The 19602-nt window shown below is 39.0% G+C and overlaps 1 pseudogene; it reads right to left on the reverse strand.

Moving 5' to 3' along the window:
- Positions 1 to 10836: 10836 nt before the first annotated feature.
- Positions 10837 to 11355, reverse strand: LOC132662468 (large ribosomal subunit protein uL11 pseudogene; annotated as a pseudogene).
- Positions 11356 to 19602: the final 8247 nt, after the last annotated feature.

Raw genomic sequence — 19602 nt, forward strand, 5'->3', positions numbered from 1 at the left:
AGAAGGTCACTCAGGTCTAGCAGCCACATGTACACAGCAGGATGGTATCCTTTTAGAATCAAGAGGGGTGGATTCATAAAACTCAATCAGGAGCATGTGTGCGTTTATACAAGCCCCCCCCCCCCCTTTTTTTTTGCCTGAATCTAAATTATAGAGATTTTAATAGCTCCAGTAATTAGACAAGTATGCAGTCAACCCCATTATGTTCCTGTGTAATATCACACTCCCTAGGGCCCACCTTCCCTGCTTGCTGGGCTCCCTGCATGGGCCCCCTTCCCCGTTATTTTCTACCATAGGGAAGCAGTTTTCTTTTCAAAGAGCTCACTGTTCACATTGTTTTTGTTCCCTCAATCCGGAGGTTGGATTTGCTTTCTCAGGAGTTTTGCCATTGCATTGCCCAGTTGAGTGGAAAAGGTCTGGTGGGTCATTTGCATTCCCCACAGTGCCTAGTATATGTGCTAGGCTGCACAGTGGATGCCAGGCACTTAGCACGGTGATTGGCGTAGGGTAGACACTTCAAAATCGTTTACAACCGAGTCTGTTTAAAAATCTCTTCATGGTTCAATTATTGACCTTAAAGAAAGCAGAACAAAATGCCTAGATTCACTGTCTTAAATCATGGACTCTTGTAAAAAAAAAAAAAACAAACAAAAAACTGCCATTCTCGCTTCCTGATTGCCTCTCGTTATTGTCTGTCTTCTGTTTTGTAACTTTCTATTAGCCATAGTAATATTTCACTTCATCAGCATAGATAATCTTCCTGCAGGTGCTGAGGGCTACATCTTGGATTTTTCTTATTGTTATTTCCTCTAGCACTACAAAACAAAAATCTTTTGGTTATTTGAAATTAAGGACAAATGTGCTGTATTACTAAAATAATGCAATTTACCTAATCAGGAGATTGACTTCTTTCATCTATATACACACATTTTCTTAGAGGCTGTCAGGAAGCAGTTTTTATTATCTCTTTTTTTTTTTCCATGGAGATATTCCCAAAGAAAGGTGTCTGGAATTTCGTATCCTGAGATCACCTTTCCTATTCAGTTCCACCCTCCTTTCCCCCAAAAGAAAGAAAAACCTAAATTAACCATTGTTCCTTCACAAGGATCTGAAAGTTGTCCCCTGAAAGCAATTCTAGAAGTCGATGAAGTTGGCCTTCAAACTACCTAGAAAAGGAAAAAAAAAAAGTAGCATAAAATCGAATGTTTAAGTCACTCTTGAAATTGAATTCCTTGTAATTGGCAAACTGATAGTCTTTTTTCTCTCTAGGGTAGGTATCGGACAGACAGAAACAGTGACGGGGGCAGCGGGAGGAGACTTGAAAGCCAGAGATGTTTTCTTAAGCCTCTGTCTCAAATCTTTTCTACAGAGACAGATAAAAGGATAATGAGCTGAGGTATTTTTAAAGGATTCTCACAATTTACAACTCAAATAAATCTAGTTTTAAAATATGGTGTTTTTAGGCTCTAATGACTGCAAATGTTAAACTAAATATTTTGCTTAAACAAGTAAAGACAGAGCGGGTATATGAGCAAATTAGAATGCACGAAAGCTGCCTCTGCCGTGGCAGCTTCCTCTAGAAGAGAATGGCTAATTCATACACAACATATTCTTGTCACTCCTTCGGGAGGAAAGCGGCCCTGGGAGGAGCCCAACCGTTCAGCATTTTGCTTCTGGTCAGGATTGATTCCAGATGTGGGAGGTAAATGCTAGAAAGGGTTTGGAAAATGGAGTGGAAATGAAAAATCCCGCAGGCCATTTGAGTGTTGATGACAGATGAGGTAGGTATTTTCAGGTAACTAATGAACTTGCTGGGAACTTGGAGAGTGCTCAGTCCAGTAGATATTTAACAGGCAGGAAAGACCCAGCTGAGATATCATGGCTGCCCCATGCACCAAGAGTGGAGGGAAACATGGAGTTCTGATGGTAACTCGTAGACACCAAAAGCTGAGACATGGCTATTCTGTAAACGAGCTGAATTTAAGCCTTTTCCTAAAGCTAGTTCATAATCTGTAAATAGATGGGTTTTCTCAACTTCCCATTATTTGATTTATCACGACTATTTCATTATTCGAAGAAATATTGAACAAGTATACTTATATCCCTAGGTGTAAGTCAGTAAGGCAGAATAGCAGAGTGATTATAAACACAGGTTTTGTTTTTTTTTTTAAGTTTTTTTACTTATTTTGAGAGAGAGAAAGAGAATGCAAGCAGGGAGGGGGCAGAGAGAGAGAGACTGAATCCCAATCAGGCTTCATGCTGTCAGTGCACAGTCTGTCGTGGGGCTCAAACTCATGAACTGTGAGATCATGACTTGAGCTGATATCAAGAGTCGGATGCTTAACCAACTGAGCCATCCAGGCACTCCATCCAAGGCGTTATCTTAAGGTAACCCACACTTGGGTTTAAATATTGGCTCTGACACTTTTTAACTTGATCTTGGGAAAGTTATTCTAAGCCTCAATTTCCTTATTGTTAAAATAAGTATGATATTATTACCTATTTTTAAAGCATTGTTGTAAGAATTAAATGAGGTAATGTATATAAACCACTTAGCCTAATACTCAATTAATGCTCAACAAATGTAAACCAACATAATGATTATTGTTATTCTAGGAATGGTGTTTGGACCAGCAGGTGATGCATAAACCCAGCATGGAAAGACTGTAATCTCTAGCAATGGAGATTCTGACTCACAAGCATTTCATATCATTAATAGATGTTTGCGATTTTAAACTTTAATACTGGTATTTCAGTTCGAATTCTTGGGTGCACGTAACACAAATTTACTATTGATTTAAGCAACCAGGAGATCACTAGAAAGGTAACAAGAGGATCATAGGATTGAAGGAGTGGCAGAGGACAAGCTTTGGAAATAGAATATCCAAGAAACAGAAGGCCAAAAGCAGAGTGGAGATCAACCCCTGGATCGACCCCCTGGATGGACCCAGGGCAGCCAGGCAGTTGAATGACTTCCTGTCATTCTCTTTGGTCTCAAGTCACGAGCCCCAAATTCCAGGTCTGAAGAGAAGAGACCATGCCTATTTGGCGAATCTCAGTTTACATGCCCAGTCTCTGGCTGTACGAAAGTCAGTGAGAGGAATCTATAGAAGATCAGTCCCTGAAATTACACTCCTACCCTAACCAGACACGAGGGCAATTTGGATGTTATAAAAGAAGGAAAATGTATGCGGGTAGCCAAAACCCATTAATGTCCATCCTTAATGTACTATAATGCATTCCACAGGATTTTCATTTTGTTTTAAGCCACATGCTCTTACATATAATGATATAACAATCATGTTGTTTCAGGCACATTCCCAGGTTCTAAGGGCTGAAGAAGATTTAAAAGTGCTCACCAGTGTCTGCACTGAGTGAATCTGCATGGGAAAGCAATACCCAGGCTCTGCCTCCAACCTCTCTTTCTCTAAGATTTGCCAAATAGATTGCTGAACAGGTGATAATGCTCTGAGAAGAGACCAATCTACACACACACACACACACACACACACACACACACAGAAAAGGCCAGAAAGTTAAAGCTCCGATCACCACATACATTGTGCAGAGTATCCACTGCAGGGAAGGCAGTGGGAACTGAAATTTATTCCTCACACCTCAGCTAAGAGGAACAGGCTCCTTCTTACAATTTTTATGAAGACACTGCCATCTTCACTATCCCCTGCAACAGTAGTATTGCAGCAGCCCAGAGTGGATACCATTGAATTCCACTTTATAATTTGCACAGAAGTGTTTTAGGGGCCAGCGGTGGCCATCACAAAATCCCACACCACCCAGGAGGAAGGGAGAAAAGGAAGGAAACAGGGATGGCTGCCTCCCTCCATCTCTTACCTTTATCACTTCTTATTTTTCTCTTCTTCTTTCTCCTAGAATGAGACAATCTCAGGATTGAAGGAGATTTGGACAAACACCTAATCCAGAGAATCACTTAGGGTTTGAAATGTAGTCCTTTTCCTCACAGCCAATATCCATGACAACTGGTCATCCAGATTTAAGTATCTCCACGGACAGGAAATTTACCTCCTTCTCAGACAGCACATTCTAAGGAAAATTCTTTCTTATATTGACCTGAAATATATAAACTTTCAACTTCCATTCACTCCAATTAGTTCTGTGTCTAGGGCTACAAGGGACAAGCATAACCCTTCTTCCACACGACAGGATTTCCAATAGTTGAAGTTCAATGTAATGCTCCCCTATTTGTAACTTTCTCACACAGATCTTGGGAAATGACTTCATGATACAGCTGATCAAAACTGCTTTGAATTCTCTCTTACTTACCAAATCATAGCCCTCTTATGATATGTCATCCAGAACTGAATGCAGTAGTCAAGCATTATCCAAATGAAGTCACTCATAGAGCTAAATATTAATGATTATAAAACTCATAATAATAATAACTGAGCTAAATTTATAACTCAGCATATGCCAGGCATTGTGATAAGCACTTTACTTAAAAGATTTAACTTATATAATATATAACTTAATATTTAACTTATATAATATTTAACTTTACAACAGCTCTTTCAAGGGTTCTGTTATTATCCCCTTTTAGAGACGAAGAAACAGGTTCTGAGAGGTTAAGTCACTCACCCAAAACCCCCATCACTAAGTGGTAGTAATGCGAGTGTGCCTGAGGCCAGAACTCATGCTCTATCCACTTCACTATACTTCTCAATGTAGCTAAACACTCTTACTTTTTGGCCATTTCTTCTGACTTGTTCTTATCTAGATTTCACCAATCTTTAACAATGTGTTGGACAACCGCAGCACCAGCGATCTCATTACTAGTCCATTCCACTTGCATCATTCACAACATCTCTGTTAGAGATTATACTGCTGGATCCTAAGAGTATATCAAAAATTAGGGAAGACTGGGTGAGAGTGGGAAGTATCACACTTCCACTAACTCTTTTTTTTTACTCAAATCTTCATGTTGCTTAGATTTAGATTTCTGGAGAGTTCTGATGTTGTTTTCCAGGGAAAGGTTTGGGGAGCCAAGGGAGGGTTGATGGGAATTACTGCTTCAACCAAGGTGATAGTAGAGCAGGAAGTTCAACTCAGCCCCCTAACTTCTCCCCCTCTGCTCACATAATCCTGGGGAATTATCTGAATTAGGGTGTGCACTGAATTTTCAATTTGGCAGATGGTGGTTCTTCCATTGTCCCAAGTTCTTTTAACTCCTTGATGTCTGGGCCTTATGGAAATGATTGGGGCACTCCATGAAAGGCGAACAACGCTCAGCCAACCCCACGTGAGAACAAATAATTCTCCCAAAGCCCCATGGTAGCAAGACGGTAAGATTTATCTGATCTTTATTCAAAGGAAAGCTCAAACCACTTTAACAAGTTTATTGCCAAAGATGTAACGATTCCCCTACCAGTCCTGGAATTCTGGAAAGTCAGTGATCTCAAGTTATCTTAGCAGAGTTTTCGTTGGCCTTTAATACCAAAACAATCAATTCTGTTAAGATTGCGCCAAAGAAAATATGGGTGAACATAATCCTACCTGTAAAATTAAGTGGCAAAATCCATAATGTTCTGAAGTTGTATCTCTCTGCTTCCTTCATTTTTGCGCATTATTCTGTTTCAGTCCCTAGCTTAGTGCTCAGCACATAGTAGATAGTCAATAAACCTTATCTGAACATCAGCCCTCACTGAACACAGAGGTGCATTAAAGATGCCTAATCCTGTAAGAGGTTGTGAAACATAATGCATCTTTAAAATTGTTATCTGCTTTGAGTTCTGAAGTCTGTTTTTTTTCTATTTGCTCCAAATCTTAATCATCTTGGAAAAAACAGGCTACTTTTATTTCACATCAGCTTCTCTTTCCACTACCACCAATGATAGCTCAAAACCAATCCCTTTGATGCAGATATTTTCTGGTATTCTCCTTTTAAATCTTACTTGACAGAATGTTTAAAGGGAATTCCAAATTTGGTCTGTTTTAAGTTGAATGTATGCTGAATATATAATGTTACATTTTTAAATTTAAAGATTCACTAGCTAGGAAGATTTGTCACCCATTGTCACTCAGACCTCAATTTCTACGAGGGAGATGCTAGATCGTAACTCATGAAGTATTAGTTTTACTTTTTGTGTGCAACGTCGTCCACTAGGTGGCATCTCAACACACAGAAAGCTGGATGTGTGCATTGGCGATGAGTCCCCTACACTGTTTTAAAAATAGGTTTTAATGTTTTCACTCTTATGTGAATCCTGAGAAACTTAACAGAAGATCATGGGGGAGGGGAAGGGGAAAAAAAAGTTACAGAGAGGGAAGGAGGCAAACCATAAGAGACTCTTAAAAACTGAGAATAAACTGAGAGTTGATGGGGGGGTGGGAGGGAGGGGAAAGTAGGTGATGGGAATTGAGGAGGGCACCTGTTGGGATGAGCACTGGGTGTTGTATGGAATCCAATTTATTAAAAAAGTAGGTTTTATATGTAAATGATGAATCACTGGGTTCTACTGCTGAAACCAATACTACACTATATGTTAACTGCCTTGAATTTAAATAAATAAATTTTAAGAACATAAATTAAGATAAAAAATAAAAGAGCAACAAAAATAACTTTTAAATTGCAATGAACTCTATCATTGTAATACTATCGAAACTCTCAGCATTTGTGAACTGGAAGATTTGGTGGTAAAGTAACTATGTTTCTGTATTAGATGAGAGATCAGATTAGAATTCCACTGCTCTTTCTGATGGAGGACGGCTCTGAAATTGCATCCAAGGATGGAAAAGTTGTTATGGAGGCAACTCCCATTGCTGTGAGGTGTGATTAAAAAGATAGATACACCAGCAGCAAATGTGACATGAAAGGCGTCTAGGTAAACAATTAACAGACTACCTGGTGTCATCTAGGCCAGATTTACAAACACAATAAGGCCCTCCTCTAGCATTTGGCATTTCTGGGCTCAGGAAACACCCCTTTGGATGAAGGAGCATGATCCCTCCTCTGGTGGTGGTGCCTCAGTGAATGTGCGTCTCCCAGTGGTGGACATTTACCCTATTTGGATAACTAGCCATTTGGCCAAGAGGACATTTTAAAGCCTTCTGTCATCTTTCAAACTTAATGGGAGTCCCTTTAATAGCCATATGCTTTATGAAGTAAAATTCCATTTTCATCTAAAAATATTCAGTTCTTTGAAAATTTTCTCGAAGTTTCTAGTCTCGAATTTATAGTCTTTCTTGACTTCTTGGTCGTGGGCAAGTTGCTTCTCCCACATGCTCCCATAGCACCTTGCATTTCTTCTGTCTTTGCCCCCCCTACACAGGACTACAACAGCCAATTCCCCCTCCATATTATAAGTTCAGTGAGGACAGAGAACCTGACCTGTCTACCACTGGGTTTGAATCCAGAGGGTGCACAACATTGCCTGGTACTAAATACATACATATATATATATATATATATATATATATATATATATACACATATATATATATATATATATATATACACATATATATATATATATACACACATATATATATATATATACACACATATATATATGTATGTATATATATGTATGTATGTATATATATATATTTGCTGAATAAATAAGAAAAAGGAATGCATTGACTTCTAAACTAAAAGACTTGACATGTTTGCAAACACTCTATAACATACAATTCAAAGTGACTCCTCCTTTCCCTGTATTCCCACAGATTTCAATCTGTATTATGGTAATGATTCTGGCCTCTTGCTTTAAATCACCACTAGGAGCAAATAGCATCTAAAAGCTGCCATCCAGAAATTACTCTTGGCTATTCAGGCAAAATCGAATGCATTCAACTAAGTTAACATTTTTTGACCACCAGTAGATATGAGGAACCAAACTTCACATGAAACATTTGGTATTCCACTCTCAACAAGGTAGCCTTATCAATATATGTCCTCATTTTTCTTTAATTAGATACAGATGGGTACACAGGAAACAGTATACATTGTACAACAAACCAGCATTCATACTACAGCAGAAGTTTTTCATAATTTTTGTCACAAAAGACAACCTTGCAAACAGGACCAAAGCTTTGGCTGCTTCTGGCAAGAACATTTTATAAATGAGTCTTTGTAGCCAAGGTCATAAGCTTAGGCTCTGGCATAGTACGAACTGAAGTGGAATTCACTACTTCCTGCCTTGAAACCTTGAGTGTTTCACTTACCATCTCATGAATCTATATTTTTAAATATATCATCTAACTTATAGGGTTGTTGGGAGGACTAAATGAAATGATGTATAAAAACTCTTAGCATAGTGGCTAGCCCATAGCAAGAGATCAATAAACATTACCTATTATTATTACTACTATTATTATTATTATTAATCTAAATGGCTTTTCTTAGAAGCCCTCAGTAGTCAGTGACACCCGAAATGAATATTCCATAGGTTTCCTCATATATCTTTAGGTTCTGTCCATTAAATTCTGACATTGCAGCTGTAAATAATTATAAATGAGCCCCAGGTGTACCTCAACTTCATGTATTTAAAACAGGAGCCAAAGAGTGATGATCCACCTCCCTTTTCCTTTTTGGACTAAATTTCCCTCTCTCTTATTTCTAAGATTAGGTGTCTAGGCACTGCTCTCCCCCTACTCCCTTTTATCTATTCATCCATCTGTCCATTCAATAGGCATTTATTACTGAGTACTAGGTATTGTTCATGCATGGATTCTACCTCAGAAATTTATGGTCTAGAGGGAAAGGTAAGACTTACACACACACATAGATGTAAGAGGAGTTAGAGAGTGCTAAGGGTCAGAAGGGATGGACGCAACACAGTGGAATTCAGAAGAAGTGGAGAATCACTGCTATTTCAGCAAACATACTATGTGCCCGTATAGATGGATGCTAGTGCACATACAAGAAAAATGAAAGGTACTCTTAATATGCTTAAAGAATCTGAAGACCTGGAGAACGAGAAAGCTAAAGCATGAGTTATTTCAGGTTATATTTCAGCATTAGTACCCTCAATAGACCTTCAGTTGAAGAAAGAAATATCCCAAAGGTATCTGTAAAGAAACAAACAGAATAAAATAAAGCAAAATCTGGAACCCTCCTGCCTGGATAAAGATCCTTTGCAGGAAGAAAATTAATATGGCCCTTCCTGCCTTACCCCTGTAATCAGGCAAGGATTGTAATGGCACAGGATGCTTTTGTTGGTCCCTATTAACACTTGGCTTCTGTATTGGCTTTCTAGGGCTTCCATAACAAAGCACCATACACCGGGTGGCTTAAACAAGACAAATGTATTATGTCACAGTTCTAGATGCTAGAAGTCTAAAATCACGATGTCATTCCTTCTGAGAGCTGTAAAGGAGTGATCTGTTCCAAGCCTCCCACCTTGACTGGTAGATGACCATCTCCCTGTAACTACATGCCATCTTCCTTCTATGTGTGTCATCTTTGTGTCCAAATTTCTTCTTTTTATAAAGACACAGTCATTTTGATTACAGCCCATCCTAATTACCTGATTTTTAACTTTGTTAGTTTTGTAAAGACCTGCCTCCAAATAAGGTTACATTCTGAGGTACTGGGGGTTAGGATTCCAACATATCTTTTTTTGGGGTCAGGGAACATAATTAAACCATAACATCTTCCAAGAACTAAAGATGGTGTTCATCAATCATTTTACCTAAACCATTGCCTAAAATGATAATTATCAATATCAGTTAAGTTCAAATCAGCACATATTTATTAAGTGCCTGGCATCTTTGGAACATAATAGTGGATGCTGCGGTAGCACACAGGTATAATGGACATATGGACATGGTCTCTACCTGCTCAACCCTAGGATAGGACATCAGAAGCAAGGGAAAGACAAGATGAGATGGGCCCAAATAACCACACCACAAGGTTTGGTGTGGTGAGTTCTACAAGAGCACTGTGAGTGAAGAGCTTTGGAAATACATAAAGGACAGGGAGGCAAGGACATTTCAACCAGGCCTTGAAGGACTCATGAGATATCAAAGGCAGTGTTGGCAAGAAGAGCAGTTCAGGAGAAAGATGAGCTTGAGCTGAGATGTGGAGTAGGGAGATTCATTCATTCAGGTGAGTGAACTGGGGTGTAGTTGAATGAGAGAAGAACTTTTCAAACTTCATATAAGCGCAGTCCCAGAAAATATGTAAAACAGACATGGTCTGGCTTAAAATCCCAATTGTTGTAGATATCTGCACAGCACAGTTGAACCCCCAAGGTGGGACTACAGCAACAGGAAGTCAGCCTGAAAAAGCAGGGTGTGGCCAGCTTTGGATATCCAATTGTTGCCATGGCCCTGGGGACCACTAGGAGGCATTACGAGGTTCCCAAGCAGAGAAGTAACTAAACCAGACTCTTCTGGTCATGATACATGAGATGGGTCAGAACAGGGAGAAATAACTTTGTCTTGAAGCAATACAGGTTTATAGAAATTTAATAAGAAAGTTATATATTGTTAAGTATGCAAAACTATAAAAAATGACCAAATACCCTCTGTTTTTCTGAGGCTGTTTGTGGCATCCTCACTACTAAGAAACCACTCCAAGCTGCAGAGAGAAGAAGGCGCATTTTCTATTTCTAGAAACCAAGATTGACAGCAATGTCATTGAAAACGTGGGACTTAGATTTACCCAGGCCTGTGTTTGAATTCCAGCTTCTACCAAAGTTCCTCAAGCCTGAGTATTGATTCTTTCATCTGAAAAAGAAAGAAAATTGCATCAACTTTATGTTATTATCATGGGGATTAAATAAGGTCATTTATTTATTTATTTACTTGCTTAGGTCGTCAAATGATCTTTCACTGAAATATTTTCCTTTGTAGTTCTTAACTAGCTGGGCATTCCACTGCACCACTATTCATATCTTCTGTGTCATGAGGGGGAGGTCATTGACATTGCATGCCACACATTAGGCAGCCCCCAAGATCTCTTTAATAGTTCCATAAAGTTCTCTGGCTAAAGATCAGTGTCACATCTGTCAGGCAATGTTGATAATCTTATTAAAAGTGATGTTTCCGCTGTGCTTAATGTTTTTCTTCTTCTTTCTGTCCCTTGGCAGTTCCTTGAAGGCTTTGATAATCAGGGTAGAAGCAGAAGGTCCCACTTCAATCTAGAACTGTTTTGAATGGTCAGTTTCACTATAATCCTCAGACCCATCCAATTACTGGTTGCCTTGGCAATGTCATCACCAAACTCTTTTCAAGACAGACCCAGGGGACTGATCTTTAGGGCCAGGCAGACATGGCACCAACTTCCCCACTAGTCCAACTCAGGTATATAATTTTTATCTCATTGGGGTTGACCTTAGGTGGCATGGTGGAAGCAGCTGGTGTTGGATGAGCCTGGATTTGGGGCAACTAAAGACAGTTACACCTTTGCCACCTTGAGCCAAAAGCCAAAAGTAAGGCCATATATTTAAAGTCTTGAGCATAATGCTTGGAAATAGCATTCATAATGTGAGTGTTCTCCAAGAAAAATTAACCAACCGCATTAAGGGGAAGAAGGGCATTAGGTATACCTAGCAGAGTCATTCATGCTGATCTGATTGCTGGATTTCTCTGATCTAGCCATATCTTTCCCTTTGTTGAGCAGAGTTTCTGCTAGCCAAGGCACATTACAGAGGCCCTATCCACATTTCTCCATTTAATTCCCATCGTCTTCTATTGGAGACCACTCAGGTGGTCTCTCTCCTATATTCTGATCTGCATTGATCCGTTGATAAGTTGAGCCTACAAAAAGAGTTCTGGGCAACAAAATAGAGAAATTACTTTATCCACACTATCAAGAAGCCTACTTTGTGGGTACTATCAAGACAGAATGTGCAGCAAATTGGTGAAGGCCACACAGCATGTCAGAATGACTGCACAGTAATTGAAAAGTATTGCTTGCACACTTTCAGGATCTGGGCAATCTCCCAGCAGACAATGGCATCGAGGAATAAACTATGCCATAAAGGATGGATTCCAGCTGCATCCAGGGCAAATGTCATGCATGTGCCTTGAGAAGTGCAGGAAAGGCATCGACTACTCCAATGGTTTCCAAGGGAGCATGTTTCCCATGAGGCTGAGACAAGAAAAGAGCTTTGTCAAAAACAGCCTCTGTGGTCACATTTCCCATTTTTAGTTTGACTCAGCATTTTAAGCTTTCTCGGTTGCCCATCTGGAGAAGCACTGCTGGCCCTCACTCTGGCATTTCCGGAGGGTGTCCAGGATTTCCATCTAGCCCTCCTGCTAACCTTCAACCCCCATCCACAGGGCTTGAATCACCAACTTCCCTCAGCACTTCCCACCTAGCTGGTGGCTGCACCATGCTTCCACAACCACCAAAGGGATGGTAAACTTACTGCTCGGAAGATTGAGGGAGGGCTTTGTTTTGCCTTATAAATTTGTTCATTTGGTGTCCTTCGCTTGGGCCTGTGAGGATGGGTTTTGATTGAATTTTAGACTTGAGATTGAGTTCCTAATGAACTCCATTGGGAGCCAGAAGAAGAATGAAGTGACAGAGGGACAGCTGATCTTTGACCCCAGCCCATTGAGGGCTGTTGTCATCACTGTTGGTGGCTGCTCTGAACAAGAATACATTGTCTCTCTGTCTATTGTGGACTTGCCTTCACAGTCAGTCTTCACAGGATGTACCCCTTTAATCAGGAAATGTGTTCTTGCACTTAGGGCAAAGGGTGGATGAGGAAGGCAGATCATGTAAGTTCAGCAATACTCCAGAGAGTCAGGACTTGAGAAGGAAACATTTGGAGAAAATGGTAATATTACTAAGAATTAAAAAATGAATTTAAAATAAATACTTATTGAATAGTTTCTATATATTACTTATATGGGTTGTTTTATTTAATCATTTCAATAACCCTGTGAAGCAAGCCCTCTCCCACTTTTCAAATAAAAAAATCTGAGGTTTAGTCTTAAAAAAAAAGTTATCAGTGAGGTAGACCTATGATTCCATGATTTAATCCCAGGCAATGAATCTAGAGTCTATAAGTACTACTTGGTGTTCTCTCCATGAATCAGGAGGGAAGTTGAAATCCAAAGTGGCTTTAGGCGCTCCGCTAACCTCTCTATAATTAGAAAGACAAATACATCTGTGTGAGATGTTTCTTAGTTTCCTTTCTGACTATCCAAATAATCACCATCTTTCAAGGCTTTGGTCAAGGGCCCACTTCTCTGCAACTGCTTCCTTGAGAGATTTTCTGACTACCCATAATCCTTTCCATAACAATCATTTCAATCAAATTTGCTTAGAAATGCCTCATTAAAAAAGCTACTGTTATTCCCCCCACTCCCACCGCCGGCCCCCATTTTACAGATTAAAAACTGAACTTAGAGAAGGTTCACCTAAGACCTCATTTCTAACAAGTAACTGAGTCTGGATTTGAACCCAGGAGACCTGACACATAGTCAAGGTGCTTTATCTCTGTGTTATATTGTTTCCTCTCAATTAAAGGCTATATGATACACCTTTGTCAATCAATCAAGTAATCTATATTTTTTGTTTTCTTTTCTTTGCTGCAGTGCCCAGCAGCCTTGCCCTAGGCTCTCTAGAACTAGGTGCAGTTGTTCCCTCAAAGAACTTTCCTGTAGTTAGCAACAATTTTTGTGCAAGTTTTCTTTGTATAAACAATTAACACACTTGGAATTTGGGAGAAACTGCAGAAGAAAGTATAGTAGCTCTCAATGACTTTGGGGGAAATTATCTCGTCATGATTTATACTAGATTATACTAGATTATACATCTTATACTAGATGTTGTTTGTTATTTTGTTGTTGTTTTCTTTAGATTCTTTGATTCACATTGCTATGGGAGAGCCAAGGGAAAAAAAACTCAACTACTTCATACTGAAAGTGTGGAAAAATGCCATAGTTTCTTTGATTAGTGCCTAGGGTAGTTTTTTGTTTTCTTGAAATCAAGTCTGATTCCCAGATCCTACCACTTTAGAGTGGTGAGAAAAAATTCAGTCTTGGTAAATTACCAGTGTCCTTTTGCATCTCAAAGTAACATTCTACTTGAGAGGCTTTCTGGTCTGGAAATGGGAGAAGAGATTGAAGGGATTTTGACCTCTTCCGTGAAACCAGTAGAAACCCTATAAGATAATATTCTCAGGATATGAACTAGAAAAAGAAAAGCCCACACTCCAAAAAAGATTGTAGGAGTACATGGATTTCTGGGTCATGGCTCTGGGTAGAAGTGGGAGAAATATCTCTCCTAAGAATCTATAAACTCAAGTCTACAGTCTATCAGATTTGGACCCCAAAAATCACAAGGTAAGCATGTAGTTCAAAGGGTCTCAGGTAATAATACTACCAGATGTCTGGCAGAAACACTGGAAATACTTATTTGGAAGACTAGACTTTAAACCAGGCTTCAAAAAATTACCATGGATAATAGTTCTAAAGAACATAAGCCAACAATAAAAAATGACTAAACATATGAGTGAATAAACCACCATGACTGAAAGTCAGTAGAAACAACCAAATGTAGAATCTGACCCACCAAGACTACAGGTGTTGAAATGATCTGGTTTGGAAAATAAAATGATATTTTAATATGTTTTTAAAATAAAAGTATTGAAATTTTGAGAAATGCAGAAGTTAAAAACTGAGAAGTTTAATAGACAAAGGAGATACATTGCAAAGGTATAAGAGATGTTTATTGGCATTTCAGAATTGCTAATTGAGAGAATTGGGAAAAGTCAATATTCAATATGATAATGGTTGACAATTTTCTAGAATTCGTAATAGATACCAATCTTCACATTCAGAAAGACCTGTGGATTTTGTAGTGAAACTGAAAAATACCAAAGGCAAAGTGAAAACCTTGACACTATCCAGAAAGAAAATACAGATTAAATACAAAGATACAATAATTAGAATGACTATACACTTCTTAAAATCAACAGCAGAAAGCAGAAGACAGAGAATAGCTCAAGGATCTGAAAGAAAATCATTGTTACTTTAGAATCCTATAACCTACAAAACTGTATTTCAAGAATGAGATTTATATACAAACATTTTCAGGTACAAAAAAAGGTGTGCTACCAACAGATGCTCTCTTGCTGAGAGACCTTCTGAAGGATTTTCTTTTGTGAGAATGAAAACCTCAGAAGGAAGGCCCATGGTATTAAAAGTAATTGTTAGCAAAGAAAATATAAACATACGGGAAAATTTAGAGAAAACTGGATGTATAAAACAATAATGTTTAATATATTGGACAAAAATATGGACTGCCTGGGTGGCTCAGTCAGTTAAGCATCCGACTTCGGCTCAGGTCATGATCTCACAATTCATGGGTTCGAGCCCCACGTAGGGCTCTGCTGACAGCTCAGAGCCTGGAGCCTGCTTTGGATTCTGTGTCTCCCTCTCTATCTGCTCCTCCCCCACTCACGATCTGTCTCTCTCCCTCAAAAATAAATAAACATTAAAAAAATGAAAAATATATATACTGGGCAAAAATAAATCAGGAAGCTATAATGAAAACCCAGTACAATAGTATTAAGTCAAGAGGGAGATGAACAGAGTTGGTGATCTAAACTCTTTTAAAGTGATTCACAGAAACATAAAAATTTTAACCATCTTTAAAAATGTATTTTCCAACTTACAGAATATTTTTTTTTCCTGAGCCATTTGAGAGTAAGTAGCATACCTGATGCTCCATTACTCCCGAATACTTATATGTGATTCCTGCAAACAAAAACATGCTCCTACATAGCCAAAGTAACCATCAGAATCAGTAAATTCACACTGAGACATTATTCCATCTAATCCTCATACCTATTCACATTTTCTCATCTGTCCTAATATCTTTTATAGCAAAAAGATCCTGTTCAAAATCCTGTGTTGCATTTGTCATATCTCTTTAGTCTAGTTCAATAATTTTTCCCTGAGTTTCATGACCTTGACACTTGAAAATTACAGACCAGTTGTTTTGTAGAATGTCCCTCATTTGGATTTGTCTGATGTTTCCTCATGATTAGATTTAAGCTAATACATCTTTGGCAGAAATAACACAGAACCGATGCTATTGCATCCTGTCCTGTGGTTGTCCTTTTCTGAAGAATGCTAAACCTGATCAGTTGATTAAAGTGATACATGCCAAGCTTTTCCACTCATTGTAGAAAAGCTACTCTTTTTTTTCTTTGGTAGTTAAAAAGTACTTAATAGAAAGTGTAATGAAACCACATAAATATGTCATTCTTCATCAATATTTCAATTAATTAATTAATTCATGTCATATGGACTCATGAGTTCTTATTTTATTAAATGCTTAATAATCCATTATTTTCATTATTTATTTTGATGTCTAAATTGTCCTCAACTTTATCAATGAAAAGCTCTTTGAGGTGACTGTTGTATTGTTTTGAAATGTCCCCAGAATTTTTTGAGTACTTTCCTACTTTATGGCATGAAAAGATGTTCCAGGCTCTTGCTTTTTCTTTGTAACCACCTCAGAGAGATCTTCCTCGCCCTGCTCTCGGTCTGACACCTTATACAGAACCACCATCTTGACTAGAAGCCCTCCTTAGCAGTCCACAGCCTGCCTCCCCACGTGACTACTCTCTTCACCATTCTTGAACTTTCAATATGCAGAACCAGAAGCCTGACTTTAATTCCTGCCCCACCCCTACCTCCCACCTCCTACATAGATACCTCCTTGTCCTATGTAGATTTCCTTCCAAAGGGTACAACCAACCCACCCACTTCAAGCTTCAACACTCTTCACCAAATTTCTCTTCCATGTTGTTGCTCTACACATTCTGATAAGGCTCTTATACCTTATTCCAGGCAACCTCCTCCAGGGACACTCTCTTCAATACCCTGTGCCAGGCTGTCACACCACAGGATCTGCCCCACCCCCACCCCCACCCCATGGAGACACCTTCTTTCCTCTGTTGCTCTCTGCCACCTCCACCCTGGTGTAGAGATCTACCTTGTCAGGCCCACCTAATGGATTTAAGACCCAATCACTTGAAAAGGGAAGGGAGGTAAAAAGAACAAAGGGGCAAAAACATGAAGGATGAAGCAAGGAGTGAAGGAAAAGGAAGGAAAAATGGGAAAAGAAGTGGAAACGGAAGGACTTCATTTATTTTAAATTTTTTAATGTTTATTTTTGAGAGAGAAAGAGACAGAGCATGAGTGGTGGAGGGGCAGAGAGAGAGGGAGACACAGAATCCAAAGGAGGCTCCAGGCTCTGAGCTGTCAGCACAGAGCCTGATGTGGGGCTCGAACCCACAAACCGTGAGCTCATGACCTGAGCTGAAGTCTGGCACTTAACCAACTGAGCCACCCAAGAGCCTTGGAAGGACTTTATTTTTAAAGCTTGTTAAACTAAAAATGATTGGTAAAAATTGAAGATAATCCCTAAAAGGACAAAAATAAAGTATGTAACACACAAACTAGCAGGAAGGGGCAAAAATGGAATAAGGGAAAGGGAAACAAATGAAATCAACCTAAGAGAAGGCAAGAAGGGGTTAAAACAAGAGATAAACAAGTAGGATAGGAGGGACAAATAGAAAGTACTAGATAAGTTGGTAGAATTTAATCTAAATATACAATGAGGAAGAACTAAACTATTTTGTTAGAAGGTAAAGATTATCATATTGGACTCCGAAACAGAATCCATTTATACTCAGTTCACAGGAGCCAGATCTAGAACATCAGGGTACAGAAATTTAAAAGGCCTTGAGCCATGTCCCTTTGACTCCTGTCCTCATTATCTTGCTCTAGGGAAGCAAGAGGAATCAGAGTCGAAGCAGTTAAGAAAAGTTCTGCTCCCAATAGAGGACCCGCATAAGCTGTTAGAACCAGAGCAGAGTAATGAAGATCTCCCTGGAGGTCTGCAGAAAAAGAACAAGAGGAGCCTGGAACGTGTTTTTGTGTCATAAAGTAAGGCCGTGCTATGTTAGATTGCTGAGGACCTGTCAAAAGGGCACAGAGGCCAGTGTGAAGGGGCTTCCACTGGTCAAATCAAAGTGGTGCTTATGTCCAGTAGCTGCCTTCTCCGGGTCCATGGCTTTTTATCTGTGTTGGGTCAATGGGAGGCCGAGTTTGGGCTGACAATAGGAAGCCATCACCTGTGGTTTCGTCTCTACTCTCCTTTCGGTAGAATCTCCAGCACTGGAGTATCTTCTCTATTGCTACAGCCCCCTCTTGGTCACTGTGGTTCCACTTCTGCTGGGTGGCCACGACCCCTGGGCTTTGATATCATTTTCTCCCCTTTGCTTCCCCTCCCCACACGTGGTAGCAGCTTCTTGCCGTGGCTAATCTCCGAGTTGCCTCACCATCCCTGGTGGGTTTCTCAGATCTATAATGTGTGTAACCCATTTCCTGAATTAAATTCCCTCTGTTTAGATATTTAAGGAGGTTTCTATTTTCCTAATCGGACCCTGACAGATATTCCAGGCAAATACTAGCAAAAAGAAAGATGGCATAATTAATGTTAGTCAGAATAGACTTTAAGGCCAAAAGCAACGGTGAGATACAGAATATAATATTATTCTAAATTGTATGCACCTAATAACATACCAAAATATATGTGGCAAATATCAACGAATCTACAAAGAAAAATGGAGAAGTCACCTTCAGACTAGGTGACACTTAGCACATTTATCTTAGTAAATTATAGCTTTCACTGTCAAGGAGTCAAATTAAGAAACTTGATCTAGCAGACATGATAGAATACCACTCCAATAACTAGAGAACATATATTTTTTTCCCAAGTACACATGGAGGCCATTTCACCTTTTAGGCCATAAAGGAGGGCTTAACAAATTTCAGAGCATCACACAGACCATAATCCCAACCGTCACACAGTATGTCAGGAATCAATAACAAAAAGACGATGAAAACAACCATATGCATTTGGGGGGAGGCACATGATATAAAAAGAAATCACAATGGAAATTTTAAAATATGTATAACTGAAAAATAATGGGAAAAGTAAAACAGTACTGAGAGAATTTAATGTCTTGTAAATGTATAAGAAAAGAAAGACTGAAAAGTAAGAACTTTAAAAGAACAGCAGAACAAACCCAAGGAAAGTAGAGGAAAGAAAATGCTAGAGTAGGAGCAAGCAGATACAATGAAAATACGGTTGTAAAAATTAAAGCTGCACTTTAATATTTAATATCATTCAAAATGTGAGTTTCACCTTTGCTCAACAGGAGTTTTATGGCAATGAAATGATTTTTAGAGGGTAACTAGGTGATGGAAGAGAAAATTCTGTTATTGGGCTCCTGCTGTTATTTTTATGTCATTCAAGTCTAAAAGCTTATCTCAAAGGAGTTTCTAATGGTAAACTTTCAATTTTTGACTTTTTCTGGGATTTTCACCATGATCCATTTTGACTTTATTTTTGTGACAGGTGTAAGGTCTGTGTGTAGACTCATGTGGATGTTCAGTTGTCCAACGCCATTTGTTGAAAAGACTATCTGTTCCATTGCATTGCCTTTACTCCTTTGTCAAAGGTCAGTCACCGATATTCATATGGTTCTATTTCTGGTCTCTCTATTCTGTTCTGTTGATCTATTTGTCTATTCTTTGCCAACAGTGCACTGTCTTGATGACTGCAGATTTATAGTCTTAAATTCG

This window comes from Panthera onca, chromosome D1, assembly GCF_046562875.1.
Source record: "Panthera onca isolate mPanOnc1 chromosome D1, mPanOnc1 haplotype 2, whole genome shotgun sequence".
Taxonomy (NCBI): Eukaryota; Metazoa; Chordata; class Mammalia; order Carnivora; family Felidae; genus Panthera; species Panthera onca.